The 20,704-nt window shown below is 49.2% G+C and overlaps 1 protein-coding gene across 1 annotated transcript in view; it reads right to left on the bottom strand.

Moving 5' to 3' along the window:
* CDKN2AIPNL (CDKN2A interacting protein N-terminal like) overlaps positions 1 to 20,704 on the bottom strand; it is a 413,846-nt gene that overhangs the window by 180,974 nt on the left and 212,168 nt on the right. The gene's annotated exons all lie outside the window — the stretch shown is intronic.

The raw sequence follows: 20,704 nt of genomic DNA, 5'->3' as shown, positions 1-20,704 counted from the left end.
ACTCTGAGAGTCACAGAGGGGAAAGATACTGACAGTGAAACCAGCATGGAAAATGTCTTTACCATGTGGTTCCCTCCTCCCCAAATACATAAAGCAAATAAGCAGGATGGGGAACAGCTTGACCTTCATCCACCCCTAACTCCAAAACTATCAAGGTACGACAGTGGCATTGTCATCGACACTCAGTTTCATGTGAATTTTAGCAAAACAGGAAACAAAGATAACGACTCAGTTCAGAGGATCGGACAAATGTGTCTAGTCCGGGTGGACTTGGAGGGAGTGGGGTGGGCTTCAAGGATTCTGGGCGTTGGGATGGCATGAGCTACCCCGTAGAGTTTAGTCTGCCTGCCCGCCTTGGTAGTAGTGACCAGTCAGTGTCAGCATCAGCGTCCCAACCCCAGTCTCTGTTTACTGCCTTTGAACAGAACTTCTTCCTTCCCCATGCTTTGGGTCACCTCGGGCTGCAACCCTGTCTGTGCCAGATGGCCCAGTCTGACCCTGCAGGAAGCAAAGAGGTGAGCTTAAAGAACAACCAAACTGCCAGGGGTCCCGGAAAGCCCAGGGTCTAGCAGTCTCCACACTTGGCCCCTTGCCCCTTCACACCATCCTGGGGCAGGGACTGGGCCTCCCTGGTGGCAGGGGTGGGCGGAGAATTAGGGAGAGGGTGCAACGAGTCTGGCCCCTTGCCTCGGGGTGGCTGGTGTTCTTCCAAGAGCCTCTGCTCATGTTGTTGGCCTCTGGATTCTGTTCCTTCTTCATTGGCTATTGCTTTGGACTGGACTGTCGCTGAGCCTGTGTCCTGCAGAACCCAGATGTCTGTTAGGCTGGCTGGCTGCTGCAAGGGGATGAGGGTGGCCTTTCACTCCCAGGCCAAGCCCTGGAGCAGTCTTCTCCAGGTAGCTGTCTCCACCTCCAGGATGTCCACTAGGCTGCAAGGAGAAGGATGCCAGCCACCCATCCTCCCCGAGTTCCCAGCCTTTCCCCCGTTAGTCACAGCTGCTTCTCTCTTTTTCCGGTCTACTGTCCCCAGTGTAGAGGGCTTTGCTGCCCCTGAGACCAAGCAAGGCAGGTTCCTTTTCCAGGCCAGAGGCGGAGGTGGATCTTTCTCTTGACCACGTCTCCCCACTCGCACTGCTCCTCCACAGGGAGGGAGAAGCTGCTCTGTAACTCATTCTGGCTATCATCCCCCTTCTCACTGACCTGATCGCCCACCACCTCCTTCCCCCTCATCATGTGACAAAGGATAATGTGCAAGAAAAGTATTTTTATGTATCATAAATGTATTTTGAGACAAATGAGAAGAAGAAAGGTAGAAGGGTTTATTTTATTAAATGAGCCTGACTTTGTGACAGTGTGTGAGCATTTGCAATGTAAGGGCCTCAGCTTCCTTGGAGAAGCCACCCCAGGTTTCCAGACAAAGATGTTGAATTGTTTGTGGGGGGTGTGCCAGGCCACGCCTCGTGTGTCTGCATGCAGGCATGCCTGTGTGTACTGTGTATGGGCACACTATGGGACAAATTCCTAGAGATTCAACTGCCCAATTCTAACAAACATTGGCAGCGGCTGAACTTGGCATTTCCTTGCTAACTGCCAGATGTGGCCAACCTCTGCCCATGTGCAAACCACTGAAAAATGATCTGGATTTCTGTAGCAAAGCCCTTGGGGAGGGCACTCTCCAATGCTCTTGGCCTCGCTGGCCACATTGGCCAATGAGCCAGGGCTGGAGTCTGAGACCTTTGGTTGTTCTTTAAGGCACCTCCTGCCACTTTCTCCCTCAGAGGCACAAACACTTTGTGTTCCACGTGAGTTTGAGGGGACGGTGGGGGGAATGATATGAATGTCACAGGAGGAGACACCTTCTGTCTTTGTTTCAAAGAAAGTGATGTGCCATTTGTTAATATACAAGAGAAATATTGAAAATATATTGAAAAGAGCAATTTTAAATTATTTTTGGCTTATGTTGCAATATTTATTTTCTTGTATTAGAAAAGATTCCTTTGTAGAGAAAAAATGTATTTTTCATTAACGCAAAGACCTATTTCTCCTTTTTGTACATTGTCCATGTTCGCAACCCTTAACGAGCAATAGAATGTATGGTCACCTGGGTGTGGCCAATGCCCGCTGTGCCCTGCATGATTCTGTGTTGCCGCTGCTGCATAGTTCCCAGCCCCATCCTGTCCTGCTCACTCATGGGGGCTTCCAGACCCCAGCCCCACCAGGGCTTGTGTCATAGGGAGCCCTTTGCACTCCTCGTGTGTTGGCAAACGCAGTTAATAAAGCAATGTTTTCTGTGCTGGCTGGTGTGAGGCTCCATTGCATTGGATGGGGTAGGGAACCCTGGGAGTCCCACACACACACCTGACAGTGGGCTCAGCAAAACCACAAGATCCCTGAGTTTTCCAAGGGATCTGCTGCCACCTCCTAAGGAATCATAATAAAGATGCTCAGTGCACACCAAGGGCTATAATTTCAGAGCAGTATTTCTATTTTTGATTGTTGTTATTATTTTTTGAGACAGGGTTTCACTCTGTTGCCGAGGCTGGAGTTCAGTCGTGCAATCTTGACTCACTGCAGCCTTGACATCCTGGGCTCGAGTGATCCTCCCACCTCAGCCTCCTGAGTAGCTGGGACTACAGGTGCGTGCCACCATGCCTGGTTGATTTTGGTAATTTTGTAGAGATGGGATTTCGCCACGTTGCCCAGGCTGGTCTCAAATTGCTGGGCCCAAGTGATCCATCCTCCTCGGCCTCCTGAAGTCCTGATACTACAGGCATGAGCCATCGCACCTAGCCTCAGGGCAGTATTTCATTTGATATTCAATATGTTCCTGTGGAATTGAGAGGATGAGGGATGCACCCAAAGTCAAAGATGTGCTCAGAGGTAAAGCTCCGCATCCAAGGCAGGACTGCTGCACGCCCCACCCGCTACAACCACCTGTCTGGGACCACAGGAAAGTTTGGGAGGAGCCTCAAGGGAGTGTCCCTAGGTCGGCGAAGATTTTTGCTTGAGTTTGTTTTTTATTCATGATTTTCTGAGTACCTACCCTAAGTCAGGCTCTGAAAAGAGTGTGGGGAATGTAGCTGCTGTCCTTGCTGGGGGTAGCTCACACAGGCAGTGAGGGAGCTGGGAGTTTTCCTAGAGGCCTGGGCTGGTCTAGGGGTAGGAGGGTTCAGGAAGGGTTTCTCTGAGGAAGTGATTCATTCATTCATTTAACAAGTAGTCTTGACCGGACACCTCACTGCCAGTGTGCTGGGTTGCATACTCTGCATGTCACCAGGCCCCTGTCCCCCTAAAACCTCCAGGCAATGCAGACCTAATGAAAAAATTGTTGCTAGCCCAAGGGAAGCTGATGGTCATTCCTCACAGAGGGCTTGGCCTATGCAAAGATGGATCAAGCTATACCAGGGAAGGGTCTTGAACCTTCTCTGAGGGCTCAAAGCAAGGCTGTGTAGGTCAGAGGTTACATTAAAACTCAAAGAATCGGCCGGGCGCGGTGGCTCAAGCCTGTAATCCCAGCACTTTGGGAGGCCGAGACGGGCGGATCACGAGGTGAGGAGATCGAGACCATCCTGGCTAACACGGTGAAACCCCCGTCTCTACTAAAAAATACAAAAAACTAGCCGGGCGAGGTGGCAGCGCCTGTAGTCCCAGCTACTCGGGAGGCTGAGGCAGGAGAATGGCGTGAACCCGGGAGGCTGAGCTTGCAGTGAGCTGAGATCTGGCCACTGCACTCCAGCCTGGGCGACAGAGAGAGACTCCGTCTCAAAAAAAAAAAAAAAAAAAAAAAAAAAAACTCAAAGAATCTTAGCTTCTGGGGCCACTGACTTAGTTGTTTGCCACAGAGAATGAACCCATTTCCTCTCCAGAGCAGTAGATAGTAGGTTCCTAAGGGTGCCTCCAGATCCAATGTTCTGAGTCCACAATGCACAAGGTATTGGAAGTAAATTTGGGGTGGAGTGTGTGTGTGCCCCAAATGCCCATGGAGGGAGGTCTCCTTGTTAGGGATCCCAGGAACCTGGACAAACAGGCTGTGGATGTTCTCAGCTCCAGCTCCAGCAGCTCAGCTGTGAATGGGAAGGGCTCAGCGTCCTCAACTGTGGAATCAGCACAGGATGCCGGTAGGAAATCAGCCCTGGGACTGAGGGGGTATCTGGGTGACCAGCCCACCTGGCCATGGGAAGGGACTGTCAGCCCTGTGGCCCAGCTGCCCTGAACTTGGCACCACAGTCTCTCTCTCCTCCTGTAGCCAGCCCAAAGCAGGACCACAGTGATCCAGAAGAATGACTCAGGCTTGCCCCTCACTCTAAAACCACACCTGTGTCGGCTGGGCGAGGTGGCTCATGCCTGTAATCCCAGCACTTTGGGAGGCCAAGGTGGGTGGATCATTTGAGGTCACGAGTTTGAGACTATCCTGGCCAAACTGGTGAAACCTCATCTCTACTAAAAACACAAAAAATTAGCCGGGTGTGGAGATGCATGCCTGTAATCCCAGCTACAGGGACTATAGAGAGGTTGAGGCAGGAGAATCGCTTGAACCCGGGAGGCAGAGGTTGCAGTGAGCCAAGATCGTGCCACTGCACTCCAGCCTAGGAGACAGCGCAAGACTTTGTCTTCAAAAAAAAACAAAAACAAACAAAATAAATAAAATCGCACCTGTGAACCTAACCCAGCTGATTAATGTAGGGCAGGGGGATTCAGGGTACATGTTGGTCTGAGGCAATGCTGTTCTTTTTCTTTTTTTTTTTTTGAGACAGAGTCTAGCTCTGTTGCCCAGGCTGGAGTGCAGTGGCAAAATCTCGGCTCACTGCAACCTCCGCCTCCTGGGTTCAAGCGATTCTCCTGCCTCAGCCTCCCGAGTAGCTGGGACTACAGGCACCCACCACCACACCCAGCTAATTTTTGTAATTTTAGTAGAGACGGGGTTTCACTGTATTGACCAGGCTGGTCTCAAACTCCTGACCTCATGATCCGCCCACCTCGGCCTCCCAAAGTGCTGGGATTACAAGAGTGAGCCACCACGCCTGGCCTGGCAACACTGTTCTTTAGAAATATAGTGCAAGTCACATTTGTAATTCTAGTAGCCACATTTTTAAAAAGTGAAAAACAGGCCCAGGTATAGTGGCTAATGCCTGTAATCCCAGCACTTTGGGAGCCCGAGGCAGGAGGATTGCTTGAGCCCAGGAGTTCGAGACCAGCCTGGGCAACATGGCAAGACCCCATCTCTACAAAAAATTTGTTTTTAATTGGCTGGGGGTGGTGATGCACACTTTTAGTCCTAGGTACTCAGGTGGCTGAGGTGGGAGGATTGTTTGAGTTTGGGAGGTCGAGGCTGCAGTGGGCCGTGATAGCGCCACTACACTACAGCCTGGGCAACAGAGTAAGACCCTGTTTCAAAAAATGAACAAACAAATAAAAACAGATAAAATGAATTTGAATAATAATTTTATTTAACCCATTACATCCAAATGTCTTTAAACATGTAATCAATGTAAAATAACTATTAATGAGAGATTTTGCGTTCTTTTCACAATCCAGGGTGTATTTTATGCTTACAGCACATCTTAATTCAGACTAGCCACATTTCAAGTGCTCAAAGCCACATGTGGCTAGTAGCTACCCTATTGGGCAGCAGAGCCCTAGAGACCCTCAGCCTTCCCTTGAGCTGCCCAGGAGTCATCCAGGCTCCTATGGAGTGAGAGACAGATAGCCATGAGGAACACCTGGCCCACTTCCCCAAGGGAAGGCAGGAGGTGAGGAGCAGGCCTGGCCCTGCATTCCCAGCCCTGGTCCCTCTGGGACTCTGCACCAGCCTACGTGGCTGCTTGAGGGCAGGAGTCTCACATTTGATTGGCACTCCTAGGCTTCCCCCTTGAGGTTGGCTGTCCCTGCCTGCTGAGAGCCCCTGAGCACAGGACTGGAGGAGGATGGCACTGACCTGGTCGCATCTCCCTCGTGGTGGGCCAGTTCTCTTGCCACCAGGACTCACAGCTCATCAGCACAGGGATCTGATGGGAGGCTGGGGGGTGGTCTTGGGGACCACCATTTTTGTTTGTTTGTTTTTGTTTTTGTGACAGAGTCTCACTCTGTTGGCCAGGCTGGAGTGCAGTAGCACAATCTCTCCTTACTACAACCTCCGCCTCCCGGGGTCAAGTGATTCTCCTGCCTCAGCCTCCCAAGTAGCTGGGACTACAGGCGCTCACCACCATGCCTGGCTCATTTTTTGTATTTTTAGTAGAAACGGGGTTTCACCATGCTGACCATGCTGGCCAGGCTGGTCTCGATCTCCTGACTTCATGATCCATCTGCCTCGGCCTCCCAAAGTGCTGGATTACAGGCGTGAGCCACCATGCCCAGGCTAGGGGACCACTTTCATTCATACAAATATTGCGATACTGATTCAGCACTCACTGAGCATCTGCTGCAGGGCCCTGAGGACACTGTGGGGACAACATGCCCCTTACAGAGACCAGGCCAGAGTGGGAGACAGACTTCAAGTAGATAATCACAAATCAGTGTGCAATGACACACTGAGATTGTGCTGCTAGTGAGAGAGTATTAATCTGTGGGGTGAGGAAGGTCTCCATTGCCCTCTCTGAATTCCCTTAGTCGCTCCAAACTCCTGCAAGATAGGGTCTGGGGCGCCCCCTGCTGCCCGCTAGGCCCTAGCACTGGCACCTCTCACCGCACGTCGCAAGGCCCACAGGGCCAGGGCCAATCCCACATTGGTTGCAGAGCTCCAGCCTCCCCCTCCTCTGTCCCTGTTGAGGCTCCTGCACCCCAGCACCTCCTGCTCCATGCCCCCTTGCCAGCCAGGGCAGAGAAGAGTCTCCTCTATTAGGCTTCAGTGACAAGGAGGTTGTTAAGGGACGAGGCGCCTCTTGGGAGAATAAAGCATTGGCTGAGGTCCGCTGGGTGCCCAGTCCCAGGTTGGGTGGGTGGCCAAGGAGACCCAGGCCCTGCCAAAGAAAAGAAGGAAGTTCACAGCAGAGTGGAGAGAGACAGCACTTGGTCCTTCTAGAGCTGGCCTCAGTCCTCCTTGCAGCCTCTGACCGTGTTCAGAGCGTCCACAGGAGGCAGCAAAGGCACCTTTTCTTGGAGATGAAAGCTTCAGGACTCACAGAGGCACCTCTGGCCCATGCTGGAAATGCAGGTAGCTCCAAGTGGCCTTACAACTACCCTGTCTCAAAAAGATAAGAAAAGAAAAAAAAATTAAATTAAAATAATGAATAAAAAAGAGGAGGGCCAGGTGCGGTGGTTCACGCCTGTAATCCCAGCACTTTGGGAAGCCGAGGCAAGTGAATCACAAGGTCAAGAGTTTGAGACCAGCCTGGCCAACGTGGTGACACGCCATCTCCACTAAAAATACAGAAATCAGCCGGGCATGGTGGCATGCACCTGTAATCTCAGCTACTCAGGAGGCTGAGGCAGGAGAATCGCTTGAACCCAGGAAGCAGAGGTTGCAGTGAGCTGAGATAGCACCATTACATTCCAGCCTGAGCGACAGAGCAAGACTCCGTCTCAAAAAAAAAAAAAAAAAAAAAAAAAAAAAAGATACAAAGGAGATTGGCCAGGAGTGGCGGCTCATGTCTTTAATACCAGTGCTTTGGGAAGCTGAATCAGGAAGATCACTTGAGCCCATGAATTCAGGACCAGCCTGAGCAACATAGTGAGACCTCATCTCTACTGAAAAAACAGAAAAAAAAGAGAGACAGGGTCTCACTCTTTGAGATAGGGTCTCACTCCACTGCCTAGGCTACAGCGCAGTGGTGCAGTCACAGCTCACTGTAGCCTTGAATTCCTGGGCTCAAGTGATCCTCCCACCTGAGCCCTCAGTCTCTCAAAGTGCTGGGATTACAGGCATGAGCCACCATACCTGCCTGAAGAAAAATTTTTTTAAGAGATAATAAAATATGGACTTCAAGGCAGCCTTTTGGGGTTCAGGTGGACCCCCTGTCAAGAGTCAGAGGGAGGGAAGAAAGGATGGGGGTTCAGTCAAGCAGGTGGCTTAAGGGCGAGCTCACTGTAGCAGAGTGTTTCTTGGCCCCCAGTGCTCCAAGCCAGGCCTGAGCTCAGAAGTGTCTACGCCAGCCCATTCTGAGGAAACGTGGGTAGGGATACAGGGTCCCTGGTTGCTGGCTGGAGAGACTTTCAGTGGGTAGGAGGGAGGCTGTCAGATTTAGCAAATAAAAATATAGGACATGTAGTTACATTCAAATTTCAGAGAGTAGTTTCTCAGTACATTTTCCAAATATTGCATCCTGTATTTTCCCTGGCATTCCTAGTGGGAAGCCTCAGGTCCCTCTTTCCACTGTGTTCCAGGCAGGCGGCTGAGGCAGGGGCATGGTTTTTCATATTTTATACACTGTGGCAAATCCTAAACTATCCCAACAACCCCAACATGGTCACAGCTACAGTGTGAGAACAATGGAAAAGGGGGTGCAGCCAGTGACCCAGGACACAGCTGGTCCTGTCTTAACTCAGCCACAGCCTCCCTTATACCTGACATTCCAATCCAACGCTGAACAGAAGCTCCATAGTGTCCTTGAAGGACCTCTGCCCCCCAGAGCTCACAAGCCCATTTATTTGCTGTCTCAGCTCAACATCTAAAGAGTTCAGATTGGTGGGAGCACTGTTCACAATATCCAAGAGATTGGAGCAACCTAAATATCCATTGACAGATGAATGGATAAAGAAAATGTATACACATACAATGGAATATTATTCAGCCTTAAAAAAGAAGGAAATCCTGTCCTGTGCTACAGCATGGATGAACCTGTAGGAAATAATGCTAAGCAAAACAAGCCAGTCACAAAAAGACAAATGCTGTATGATTCCACTTATAGGAGGCACTTAGAGTAGTCAAAATCATAGAGCACAAAGTAGAAAGGTGGTTGCCGGGGGCTTCGGGAGGAGGAAGAGAATTGATTAGCAGGCACACAGTCAGGATGGGAGGGTGGTTCCGGAGCTCTGCTGCCCATCAATGGCATGTGGTTGACAATATTGTACTTTACACTTGGAAATTGTTGGGAGGGTGAATTTTTTTAAAATTTTTTTAATTTTTGAGACAGGGTCTCATGCTGTCATCCAGGCTGGAGTACAGTGGCACGATCTTGGTTTACTGCAACCTCTGCCCTCCCCCAGGCTCAAGCATTCCTCCCACCTCAGCCTCCCGAATAGCTAGAACTACAGGCACACACTACCACGCCCAGCTTTTTTTTTTTTGTATTTTGTTTAGTAGAGCCAGGGTCTAGCCATGTTGCTCAAGCTGGTCTCAAACCCCTGAGCTCAAGCAATCCCAAAATGCTGGATTACAAGTGCCTGGCCTGGGAGAGTGAATTTTGCGTTTTGGGGGTTTTTTGTTTGTTTTACTGCAGTTTAAGAAAACAAAATACTGTATAGGAAATAAAAAAACAAAAAACCTTGCTACATGCAATATCACCCAACTGCTTTGTTGCAACAAGCATAATGTAAAGCAAAAGAAACCATTTTATTTTACTTTTGGGGATTTTTTTTTTTTTTTTTTAAGATAGTTTCACTCTGTTACCCAGGCTAGAGTGCAGTGGCACGACCTTGACTCACTGTAACCTCCACCTCCTGGGTTCAAGCAATTCTCATGCCTCAGCCCCACAAGTAGCTGGCATTATGGCACTCACAACCGGCTAATTTTTGTATTTTTAGTAGAGACGGGATTTCACCACATTGGCCAGGCTGGTCTCAAACTCCTGGCCTCAAGTGATCCGCCCGCTTCAGCCTCCCAAAGTGCTGGGATTACAGGCGTGAGCCACCGCGCCCAGCCATCAGAAGAAACCATTTTAAAACAGTTTTGTTAAAAAAGAGTTCATGTTGGGCCTCTGCTTTTCCTAGAGCACCATCTGTGACTCCCCTAAGTCCCCCAACTCAAACTCACTCAAAGTTCTTTTGAAATTATAATCAACACCCTTCCCTAAAAGACTTTTTGTACACTGCTCTAGGAAATTACGACTGACCCAGGGGTGAGAAGTCTTCTCTTCGCCACTGACTCGATGGACCCAGCTACTTGGGAGATACTTCTGTATCTGTACAATGGGAGAATAGGTTGCAGCATATCTGTCACCTCTGAAGTCCATCTCCTGTGGGAATGGGCCGTGGTCAGAGGGCAAGGGAAAGCTTTCCAGTGTTACCAGATGGAAGGTCTTGACTGTGAGTTGTCCAGGTTCTCATGCATTGAACAAAGAATTGAACAAAACACACAAAGAAACAAAAGAACAAAGCAACGAAAGAGGCAATGAAGGCGATTTACTGAAGTAGAAGTACACTCCACAGAGTGGGAGCAGGCTTGAGCAAGCCGCTCCAGAGCCCCATTGCAATATTCTTTAGGGTTTTTATTAAGCTAAAAGAATTTGGTGGCTGGTGGATTAGAGCTCACGCCTGTAATCCCAGCACTTTGGGACGCTCAGGCTGGTGGATCACTTGAGGCCAGGAGTTCGAGACCAGTCTGGTCAACATGGTGAAACCCAGTCTCTACTTAAAAAAAAAAAGAAAGAAAGAAAAAGTTGAGCATGGTGGTGTGCCTGTGGTCCCAGCTACTCTGGAGGCTGAGATGGGAGGATTGATTGAACCTAGGAGGCAGAGTTTGCAGTGAGTGGAGATCAAGCCACTGCAATCCAGCCTGAGTGACAGGGCAAGATTCCGTCTCAAAAACAAAAAAAGAATTTGGTAACATCTCTAGTTGCCCTTTAGAGGCCTCCAGTTGGTTACACCCTATGACAGATTGACCGGCAATTTATCAGAGCTGAAGTGGATACTTGGCCCGTGGTCAATCAGAGGCTGAAGTGGAAATTTCTGTCTTGTTATCACAGGAGTGAGGATGTGGCCTGTTTGCTGCCTAATCTTACCTAGAACTGGCTGCACCTGCTGTTCTTTTGCTTATTCCTTGACCCTTGGTGACCCTAATTCCCTATTCTCCTGTCTCACCAGGGCCCTTTAACTTGAGGCCAGCTGGGTGAGGTGGGGCTGGCTGGCAGAAGGGGCTGGGTGAGCCTCCAGACAAGACTTGGGCAGAGGAGAAAAGGAAGAAGCTTTATCCACTCGGCTTGGCACCTTTGCACAATCCGAACACCACTGTGGCGGCTGACTCATCTGTCACCAGGTGAGGGTGCCGTTAGGAGCACAGGATTAGTCATGGGCGTGGTCATGGGGTGAGGTGCCAGGTCGGGCTGGGACAGTGGCAGGGTGAAACATGGAGCAGGGCCTTGAGGCACTGGCAGAGAAGAGGAGGCACCCATCCTCAGGCTTGGAAGGGGGCTAGGCCTCCCTGGTAGGGATGGAGGCCTCTGTCTTTGGGATAATGCTCAAGTGGGTTGCCTCGCGTCTAGAGGTTTGTACTCAGTGGGTGGTCCCCCTTATTCTTCCCTTCATTCTTGAACTCCTGACCTCAGGTGATCCGCCCACCTCAGCCTCCCAAAGTGCTGGGATTATAGACGTGAGCCACTGCTCCCGGCCACTTCCCTCCATTCTCAATGAACAGTAAGCAACATGTGGCCATTCAAGTCTAGAGAATTTGTCCATGAATCCACCACGGAGGAGGAAGCCGCTAGAAATGGAATTTTGTGGGCCTTGGGGTAATGGAGAATTATTGACCTGTATTTCTGTCCCTTAGTTTCCTCATTTGCTAATAAGGATGAGAGTTCCTGCTGGACCCACTATGCAGGGTGGCTGAGAGGCTCAAAGTGGACATGGGTATGAAGTGGACAAAATGAGGAGCCACAAAAGGTGTTAGAGGAGGGCAGGATGCAGTGGTACAGCAGAGCACTCACAGACTTGCCGACTGACCAGAGGCAAGGAGGCCAGAGGGATTTGTTTACCAACTCTCACTTCCCAGAATCTGAGCCAGTAAGCCCTGTTTGTTTACAAGTTTTCACGGGCCTCCCTAAACCCAACTGTGGTCTGGGGTCAGGGTTGGGACTGGCCAGGTGCAGCCCCTAGATGGGGGCTGGTTGCAAACAGCTGATGGTCAGAGAAGCAGCTCCAGCGACATATCTGACAGTCAGCTGCCTGGGCGAGAAAACCACCCAGCTCCCCAGCCTTGTGGGTTACTCAGGCCCCTTGTCAGCTCTGTGGTCATCCTGCACACCTGAAACCTTGTAACCCGAGAGGCTAGAGGTAGTTGGATAGGAGATCCCTCCTGTGCCCTCACCTTACCCCTTTTGCAAAAAAGGAACCTTCCATTGCTAGGGATTGAATGTTGTGATCAACATGAAACTCAGAAGAACAGCCAAGGGTTTGCAGAAGCCAAAGAGGAAAAGTGACTCAGCAAAATAAACTTTCACCTGTGGATACTCTGAACTGTTATTTTGGGACTCTGGGAGCCTGCCTGGTTGTAGTGTCTGTTGCTTGGTATCAAAGCATTGCTCCCTAAATGCCAGCTGGAATATTCATGCCCATTCCTTACTGAAGTAGCATCCTAGGAGGCTTGGGAGGGAGGTCTGATGGATGGTCCTGATCTTTGCCACATCCAGGTAAGAGTCACAAGTGAAGCCTGGGCAACCTGGCGAAACCCCATCTCTACAAAAAGATACAAAAGTTTGCCGGGTGTGGTGGCGTGCATCTGTAGTCCCAGCTACTCAGGAGGCTGAGGTGGGAGGATTGCCTGAGTCCAGGAGGCTGCAGTGAGCTGTGATCATACCACTGTACCCCAGCCTGGGTAGCAAAGTAAGACCCTGTCTCAAAAAAAAAAAATGTCTCAAGTGAGCCAATGTCACAGGAGGAGTGGACATGCCCCTGTAGAGGCATCGGGAATCAGAGGGGACTCTCTAGAAAAGGGTAAATCTTAGGGACTCCTCTCCCCTCCAGGAATGCCTCCATCCCATCAAGAAAGGGCATGGGATCGGAACTAACTTGCCCCATCAATTTTAACTCCTTCATGGCCCTCATCTGAAAAGCCTCATGTGGTTTGTAGGACCTCTGAGTTTGGGGAGAGTGTGAGAGCTCATTTCATCCAACCACTGTTCCATGGAGTTCCCCTCTCTAGGAGAGACCGTTTGAATTCCAATGACAGCCCATCATTTGAAAGGCAGCCCACAGCTGTGTTAAAAAGGTCTTTCTTAAATTCAATTGTAATGTCTCTTTGACACCTGACATTTCTATTCACAGGTCTTCTTGAGTCCTGGAGTCATAGATGAAGTCCAATTCACTTTCACTGGGCAGTCTTTGGACTATTTCGTAACAGTTGAGCTACTCTGCCCACTTGATTTGTCAAGTTCAGTATTTTCCTAGGGGGTTAAAACAGGGTATTCTTCCTCCTCCATCCATTACACTTCTCCAGCTTAATGGATGAAACCACCATACTGCTCCATTGTCCAGGCAAAGACAGTCCCAGGTCAGAGGTTTTTTGTTTTGTTTTCTGTTTTTTTGAGACAAGATCTCGCTTTGTTGCCTAGGTTGGAGTGAAGTGGCATGATCATGGCTCACTGCAGCCTCTACCTCTCAGGCTCAAGTAATCCTCCTGCCTCAGCCTCCTCAGTAGCTGGGACCACAGGTGTGCACCACTATGCCCAGCATTTTTATTTTTATTTTTTTTTTGGTAGAGATGAGGCCTTGCTATGTTGCCCAGGCAGGTCTTGAACTTCTGGCTTAAAGTGCTCCCCCAACTTTGGCCTCCCAAAGCGCTCGGGTTACCTGTGTGAGCCACGGCACCCAGCCTTCTTCTTTTCCCTTTTTTTTTTTTTTTTTTTGAGACGGAGTCTCGCCCTGTCACCCAGGCTGGAGAGCAATGGCATGATCTCAGCTCACTGCAACCTCCGCCTCCCTAGTTCAAGCCATTCTCCTGCTTCAGCCTCCCAAGTAACTGGGACTACAGGCATATGACACCAAGCCCAGCTAATTTTTGTATTTTTAGTAGAGACGGGGTCTCACCATGTTGGCCAGGCTGGTCTTGAACTCCTCACCTCAAGTGATCCACCCTCCTCGGCTTCCCAGAGTGCTGGGATTACAGGCATGAGCCACTGTGCCTGGCTGCCGCCGCCTTCTTTCTTTTTGTTTTTGAGACTGATCTCACTCTGTCGTCCAGGCTGGAGTGCAGTGGTGCAATCGTAACTCACCGCAGCTGTGACCTCATGGACTCGAGCGATCCTTCTGCTTCAGCTTCCCAAAGTGCTGGGAATACAGGCATGAACCACTGCAACTGGCGGAGGTCAGAGTGTCAGAGAAGTGTCAGAGAGGGGAGGGGTGCTGTCTGGGCTCCCCACTCCTAGCTGTCTTCTACAGTGAGTCTCCATCTCCACCCCCAGGGCCTAGCCAGGCTTTTGGTGCGTAGGCAGCAGTGCCTGCTGTTTCAACAGCTTCATCTTGTGTTTAATCTTCCCCATCATCAGTACCACACATTTTGGTACACATGCTCAACAGTCATTTCAGCATTTTGAGGACACATGTCTGTCCAGATGGTCTCAACTTCAAATAGTCTGTCCTAATCTGATGGCCCCATGAGCAGACTATCCTGGGGGATCACTGGCTTCTACCTTGGCTTGGAAAACATGGCCATATGTCATAAAATTGTTGGTGTTGGAATTGGTGTTAGATAGTTCAGGCCTCATGCTCTGTGGTCTTACCCTCCACTCTTGCCTCCTAGGACACTCTCCACGTGGCACCTCTTCAGGCACTGAGCTCTACCAGCTCCCAAATTGCTGTGTGTTCTTTCCTGCCTCCACACCTTTGTCTTTGCTGATCTCTCTGCTTGGAATATCCCCTCTTGCTCCTTCTCTGCTAAACCAGTTTGTACCCCGAGATTCAGCTCTAGTTCTCCTTTCTATAAACCTCCTCCATAATGTGTGGAAGCCTTCTCCTTTTGCCTTCCATTCTGTCTTGGCCAGATCTCTGCACATTTTCTTTATGCCATGCCAGCCCCCAGCAGGCAGGTGTTCAGGAAGTGCTTGCTGAGTGGCTGACTAAAAGGCAGGCAGACAGAAAGTGGGACCAAGCACCCAAGCCAGAATCCAACACTTCAACACAATTGGTTAAGTTCCTGGTGATAACTAATCATTTCCCTTATGTAAGGTTTTGTGTGTGAGAGAAACAGAGAAAAGAGACAATCTTGTGAGTAGGAACCTTGCCCTTGATTTTGCCCAGCCCAGCACTGTCCTAAGGAGTGGGCAAAAAGGCCATCCAGTCCCAGGTCATCAGAAGGGTCAAGGTATCACTTTTCCAAGGAGGAAGGCAGATTGAGTAAATCCAAGAGGGGCTCCACTGCCACCCAACTGCCAGAGGATTCAAGGGACTCATGATTCTGAGCCTGGCCCTAAATAGAAGTTGGGGTGAGAAAAAACTCAGAGTGTTCTCTAAATAGCTTCATGCCCTTGCCATCTGCTGCCAGGCAGTCAGGAAAGAAATCATTACATGGTTTCCTTCAGGAGCTGTAAGAGTTGTGTTCTCATACAATGGAGCCCCTAGTCACAAACAAGCTCCCACCTACTTTCCCTCTCTGGGACCCAGAACAGGGCTAGAGCTCACCTGTTCTGTCTATCACCCAAAGAGGGGCTCCTGGACTCTCAGTTCTCAAAACTGAAGTCCCTGGAATGGAAGAAGGTCAACTTGCTTCTCTCCAGACTACAATCAATCTGGTTTGGTTTCTGATTAGTAAATCAGGAAATGGGTCTAGTGACTTCAACTCAAACCCAGGGGCTTGGAGAGAACCCTAAGAATGGTGCTGTTACTTTGTAATGTTTGCCATCTCTCCAGCTTCTGAGATGTTACTAATCGCACATGAAACAAGACTATAATACCATCAAATTTCACATTAAATTCCTTTTAACTCAAAAAACCAGGGAACAGGCTGGGCATGGTGGCTCACACCTGTAATCCCAGCACTCTGGGAGGCTGAGGCAGGTGGATTGCTTGAGGTCAGAAGTTCGAGACCAGCTTGGCCAACATAGTGAAACCCCATCTCTACTAAAAAAAAAAAAATTCAAAAATTAGCCAGTTGTGGTGGTGCACGCCCGTAGTGCCAGCTACTTGGGAGGATGAGGCACAAGAATTGCTTCGACCTAGGATGCAGCAAGCCAAGGTTGCACCACTGCACTCCAGCCTAGGTGACAGAGCAAGACTGTCTCAAAAAATGAATAAATAAGTTCCTTTCAGCTCAAGAAACCAGGGAATAGGTGGGGCACAGTGGCTCACACCTGTAATCCCAGCACTCTGGGAGGCCAAGGCAGGTGGATCACTTAAGGTCAGGAGTTCAAGACCAGCCTGGCCAACAGGACAAAACCCCATCTCTACTAAAAATATAAAAATTAGCCAGGCATGGTGGTGTATGCCTATAGTCTCAGCTACTCAGGAGGTTGAGGCAGGAGGATCACTTGAGCCTGGGAAGCAGAGGTACGGGGAGTCGAGATCCCACCACTACACTACAGCCTGGGCGACAGAGTGAGACTCTGTCTCAAAAAAACGAAAACAACACACACACACACACCCCCCCCCAAGAAACAAAATTCTCCATTTTACGCACCCCCCATCCCCCAGCAAGTACTTCTCTCTCTTCCATCCTTACCTAACCTCCAATGATCTTTCCTCATGACATCCACATGACATGCTTCATGCAAAGTTTTGTGACTAAAGGAATCTGTTACCCACTATCCCAAACCTCTTCAATACAATCAAGCCAAAAAACTATTCAGTTTCTTTTTATAACATTATCAGCTTATTTGTAGTAGCATATTGCCATCACTGAAGTCACAGTGACCTTAGTACACATCTTAGGCCAGGTGCCATGGCTCATGCTGTAATTCTAGCACTTTGGGTGGGAGGCCGAGGCAGGAGGATTGCTTGAGGCTAGGAGTTTGAAACCAGCCTGGGCAACATAGCGAGACCCTGTCTCAACAACAACAACAACAAAAATATATATATGTGTGTGTGTGTGTGTATATATGTGTGTGTGTGTGTGTGTGTGTGTGTATATATATATAAACCAGATGTGGTGGTGTGTGCCTGTAGTCTCAGCTACTTAGGAGGTTGAGGTGGGCTGATCCCTTTACCCCAGGAGGTTGAGGCTACAGTTAGCTATGATTGCAGCTGCAGTCCAGCCTGGGTGACAGAGACTCTGTCTTGGAAAAAAAAATCTCAAATTGTTCTCCATAATGCCCCCAGAATAAAAATCCACATTCCAAGGTAAGACTTAATTTGTTTACTAAGTAGTAGCAAGAAAAGTATTGAGCCTTGGTGTCTAATTTTAAATAAATTAAGAGGCTTTATAAACATAGGCCTTGACTTTTGTCAATTAACTAAACCCCCAGTTGAACCGTGAGTAAGGGACTCTGCAGAAATAGAGCCTATTTTAGGATCTCTGTTTTGTTTTAGAATCTTTGTTTTTTTTTTTTTTTTTTTTTTTTGAGACAGAGTCTCGCTCTGCCGCCCAGGCTGGAGTGCAGTGGCCGGATCTCAGCTCACTGCAGGCTCCGCCTCCCGGGTTCACGCAATTCTCCCGCCTCAGCCTCCCCAGTAGCTGGGACTACAGGCGCCCGCCATCTCGCCCGGCTAGTTTTTTGTATTTTTTAGTAGAGACGGGGTTTCACCGTGTCAGCCAGGATGGTCTCGATCTCCTGACCTCGTGATCCGCCGGCCTCGGCCTCCCAAAGTGCTGGGATTACAGGCTTGAGCCACCGCGCCCGGCCCTAGAATCTTTGTTTTTAATCAACAGGCTACTCAACTTTTGTCCCCACCTTTCAGTTAAGAGGATGGCAGTCACCACCCAGAGGGCTTCATTTCCATTGTTTCCTAGGAATTTTCCCTATTCCCAACAAAGTGCCTTTCAATTCTGCTAGGAGCTGTGACACCTGCATTACTTGTATACTATTAGTTACAAATGTTGGATAGTCTAGTTGATACAAACATCAGACAGTCTGGTTGAAATTATGTATGTATCTAAATTCAATAAAATGAGCTAAATAAACTGGACCTTCTTTTCGTTTTCTCTGTTCTTTCTTTTTTCTTTTTCTTTCTTTATTATTTTTTTGAGAAAGGGTCTCACTCTGTCTCCCAGGCTGGAGTGCAATGGCACAATCACCGTTCATTGTGGCCTTGACTTCCCTGGGCCCAAGTGATCCTCCCAACTCAGCCTCCAGAGTAGCTAAGACTACAGGTACATGTTACTGTGCCCAGCTAATTTTTGTGTTCTTTGTAGAGATGAGACCTTGCTATGTTGCCCAGGCTGGTCTCAAACTCTTGGGCTCAAGCAAGGATCCACCTGTCTTGGTCTCCCAAAAGTGCTAGGATCACAGGTGTGAGCCACGATGCCCAGAGACCTTTTTTTTTTCTTTGAGATAGAGTTTCTCTCTGTCACCCAGGCTGGAGTGCAGTGGCCCAATCTTGGCTCACTGCAACCTCCACCCGGGGGGGTTTGAGTGATTCTTCTGCCTCAGCCTCCCGAGTAGCTGGGATTACAGGTGCGTGCCACCACACCTGGCTAATTTTTGTATTTTTAGTAGAGATGGGGTTTCACCATGTTGGCCAGGCTGGTCTCAAACTCCTGACTTCAGATGATCCACCTGCCTCAGCCTCCCAAAGTGCTAGGATTACAGGCGTGAGCCACCGCGCCTGGCCCCAGAGTTGTTTTTTTTTTTTTTTTTTTTTTTTTTTTTTTTTGATGGAGTCTTGCTGTGTTGCCCAGGCTGGAGTGCAGTAGCCGGATCTCAGCTCACTGCAAGCTCCGCCTCCCGGGTTCAGGCCATTCTCCTGCCTCAGCCTCCCGAGTAGCTGGGACTACAGGCGCCCGCCGCCTCACCCGGCTAGTTTTTTGTATTTTTTAGTAGAGACGGGGTTTCACCGTTTTAGCCAGGATGGTCTCGATCTCCTGACCTTGTGATCCGCCCATCTCGGCCTCCCAAAGTGCTGGGATTACAGGCTTGAGCCACCGCGCCCGGCCCCCAGAGATTTTTTTTAAGCATTGGTCCCTTCAGTGCATTCACTCTTTCTATCTACTTGTTAGTTTTTTTCCTTTTTTTTTGAGACAAGGTCTCACTGTGTTGCCCAGGCTAGAGTGCAGTGGCACAATCACGGCTCACTGCAGCCTCGAACTCCGGGGCTCAAGCAGTCCTCCCACCTCAGCTTCTGAATAGGACTACAGGTATGTGCCACTATGCCCAGCTAATTTTTTAATAGAAGCAGGGTCTCGCTATGTTGCCAAGGCTGATCTTGAACTCCTGGCCTCAAGCAGTCCTCCTGCCTCAGCCTCCCAAAGTGCTGGGACTGCAGGTATGAGACATTGCTCCCAGCTTCTACTTGTTAGTTTCAACTCAACAAATAACATAAAGGTCCATAGGTAAATATTTTTACCCAGGCTGGAGTGCAATGGCGCAATCTTGGCTCACTGCAACCTCCACCTTCTGGGTTCAATCAATTCTCCTGCCTCAGCCTCCCGAGTAGCTGGGATTACAGGCATGCACCACCATGCCCGGCTAATTTTGAATTTGTAGTAGAGATGGGGTTTCTCCGTGTTGGTCAGGCTGGTCTTGAACTCCTGACCTCAGCTGATCTGCCCGCCTTGGCTTCCCAAAGTGCTGGGATTACAGGCATGAGCCACTGCGCCTGGTTCCATAGGTAAATATTCTGATAGGCCCAACTGTAATAGAGTTGTGATGGATTATATTGAAGAGGTAGCACAAAGCTTGTTGTCATTGCTGTACATTGTTAGTGGGAAGGTTAAAGGGATGGCTATAGGAAGGTTTTATATTTGGATTTAAATCTCTAACTTGATAATCCTTACCAAAAATCATTACACCCTTTTTTGTGTCACTGATTGACTAAGGATCATTTATTATTAGCAATATTGTTATATTAATATTTCTCCTAAATGAAAAATTTAGACTTCAGCTTCAGAAAAAGCTGAGGCCAGGTGTGGTGGCTGATGCCTGTAATCCCAGCACTTTGGGAGGCTGTAGTAGGAGGATACCTTCAGCCAGGAGTTCAGTTGTTGAGTTGAAACTAACAAGTAGAAGCTGGGAGCAATGTCTCATACCTGCAGTCCCAGCACTTTGGGAGGCTGAGGCAGGAGGACTGCTTGAGGCCAGGAGTTCAAGATCAGCCTTGGCAACATAGCAAGACCCTGCTTCTATTAAAAAATTAGCTGGGCATAGTGGCACATACCTGTAGTCCTATTCAGAAGCTGAGGTGGGAGGACTGCTTGAGCCCCGGAGTTCGAGGCTGCAGTGAGCCGTGATTGTGCCACTGCACTCCAGCCTGGGCAACACAGTGAGACCCTGTCTCAAAAAAAAAAGGAAAGGGCAACATAATGAGACCCTGTCCCCACAAAAAAAAAAAAAAAAAAAAAAAAAAAAAAGAAAAGAAAGAAAGAAAGGGAAGAAAGGGAAAGGGAAGGAAAGGAAAAAGAGAGAAAAGAAGTCCAGGTGCGGTGGCTCATGCCTGTAATCCCAGCACTTTGGGAGGCTGAGGTGGGTGGATCACCTGAAGTCAGGAGTTCAAGACCAGCCTGGCCAACATGGTGAAACCCCATCTCTACCAAAAATACAAAAAATTAGCTGAGCATGGTGGCACGCGCTTATAATCCCAGCTACTCAGGAGGCTGAGACAGGAGAATCACTTGAAGCTGGGAGGCAGAGGTTGCAGTGAGCGGAGATTGCGCCACTGCAGTCCAGTCTGGGCAACAAGAGCAAAACTCCATCTCAAAAAAAAAAAAAACAAAAAAAACAGGCCGGATGCGATTGCTCACACCTGTAATCCT

This window comes from Macaca thibetana, chromosome 6 (genome assembly GCF_024542745.1).
Source record: "Macaca thibetana thibetana isolate TM-01 chromosome 6, ASM2454274v1, whole genome shotgun sequence".
Lineage (NCBI taxonomy): Eukaryota > Metazoa > Chordata > Mammalia > Primates > Cercopithecidae > Macaca > Macaca thibetana.
The sequence above is the reverse complement of the archived record's forward strand: the minus strand, read 5'-3'. Positions and strand labels throughout refer to the sequence as shown.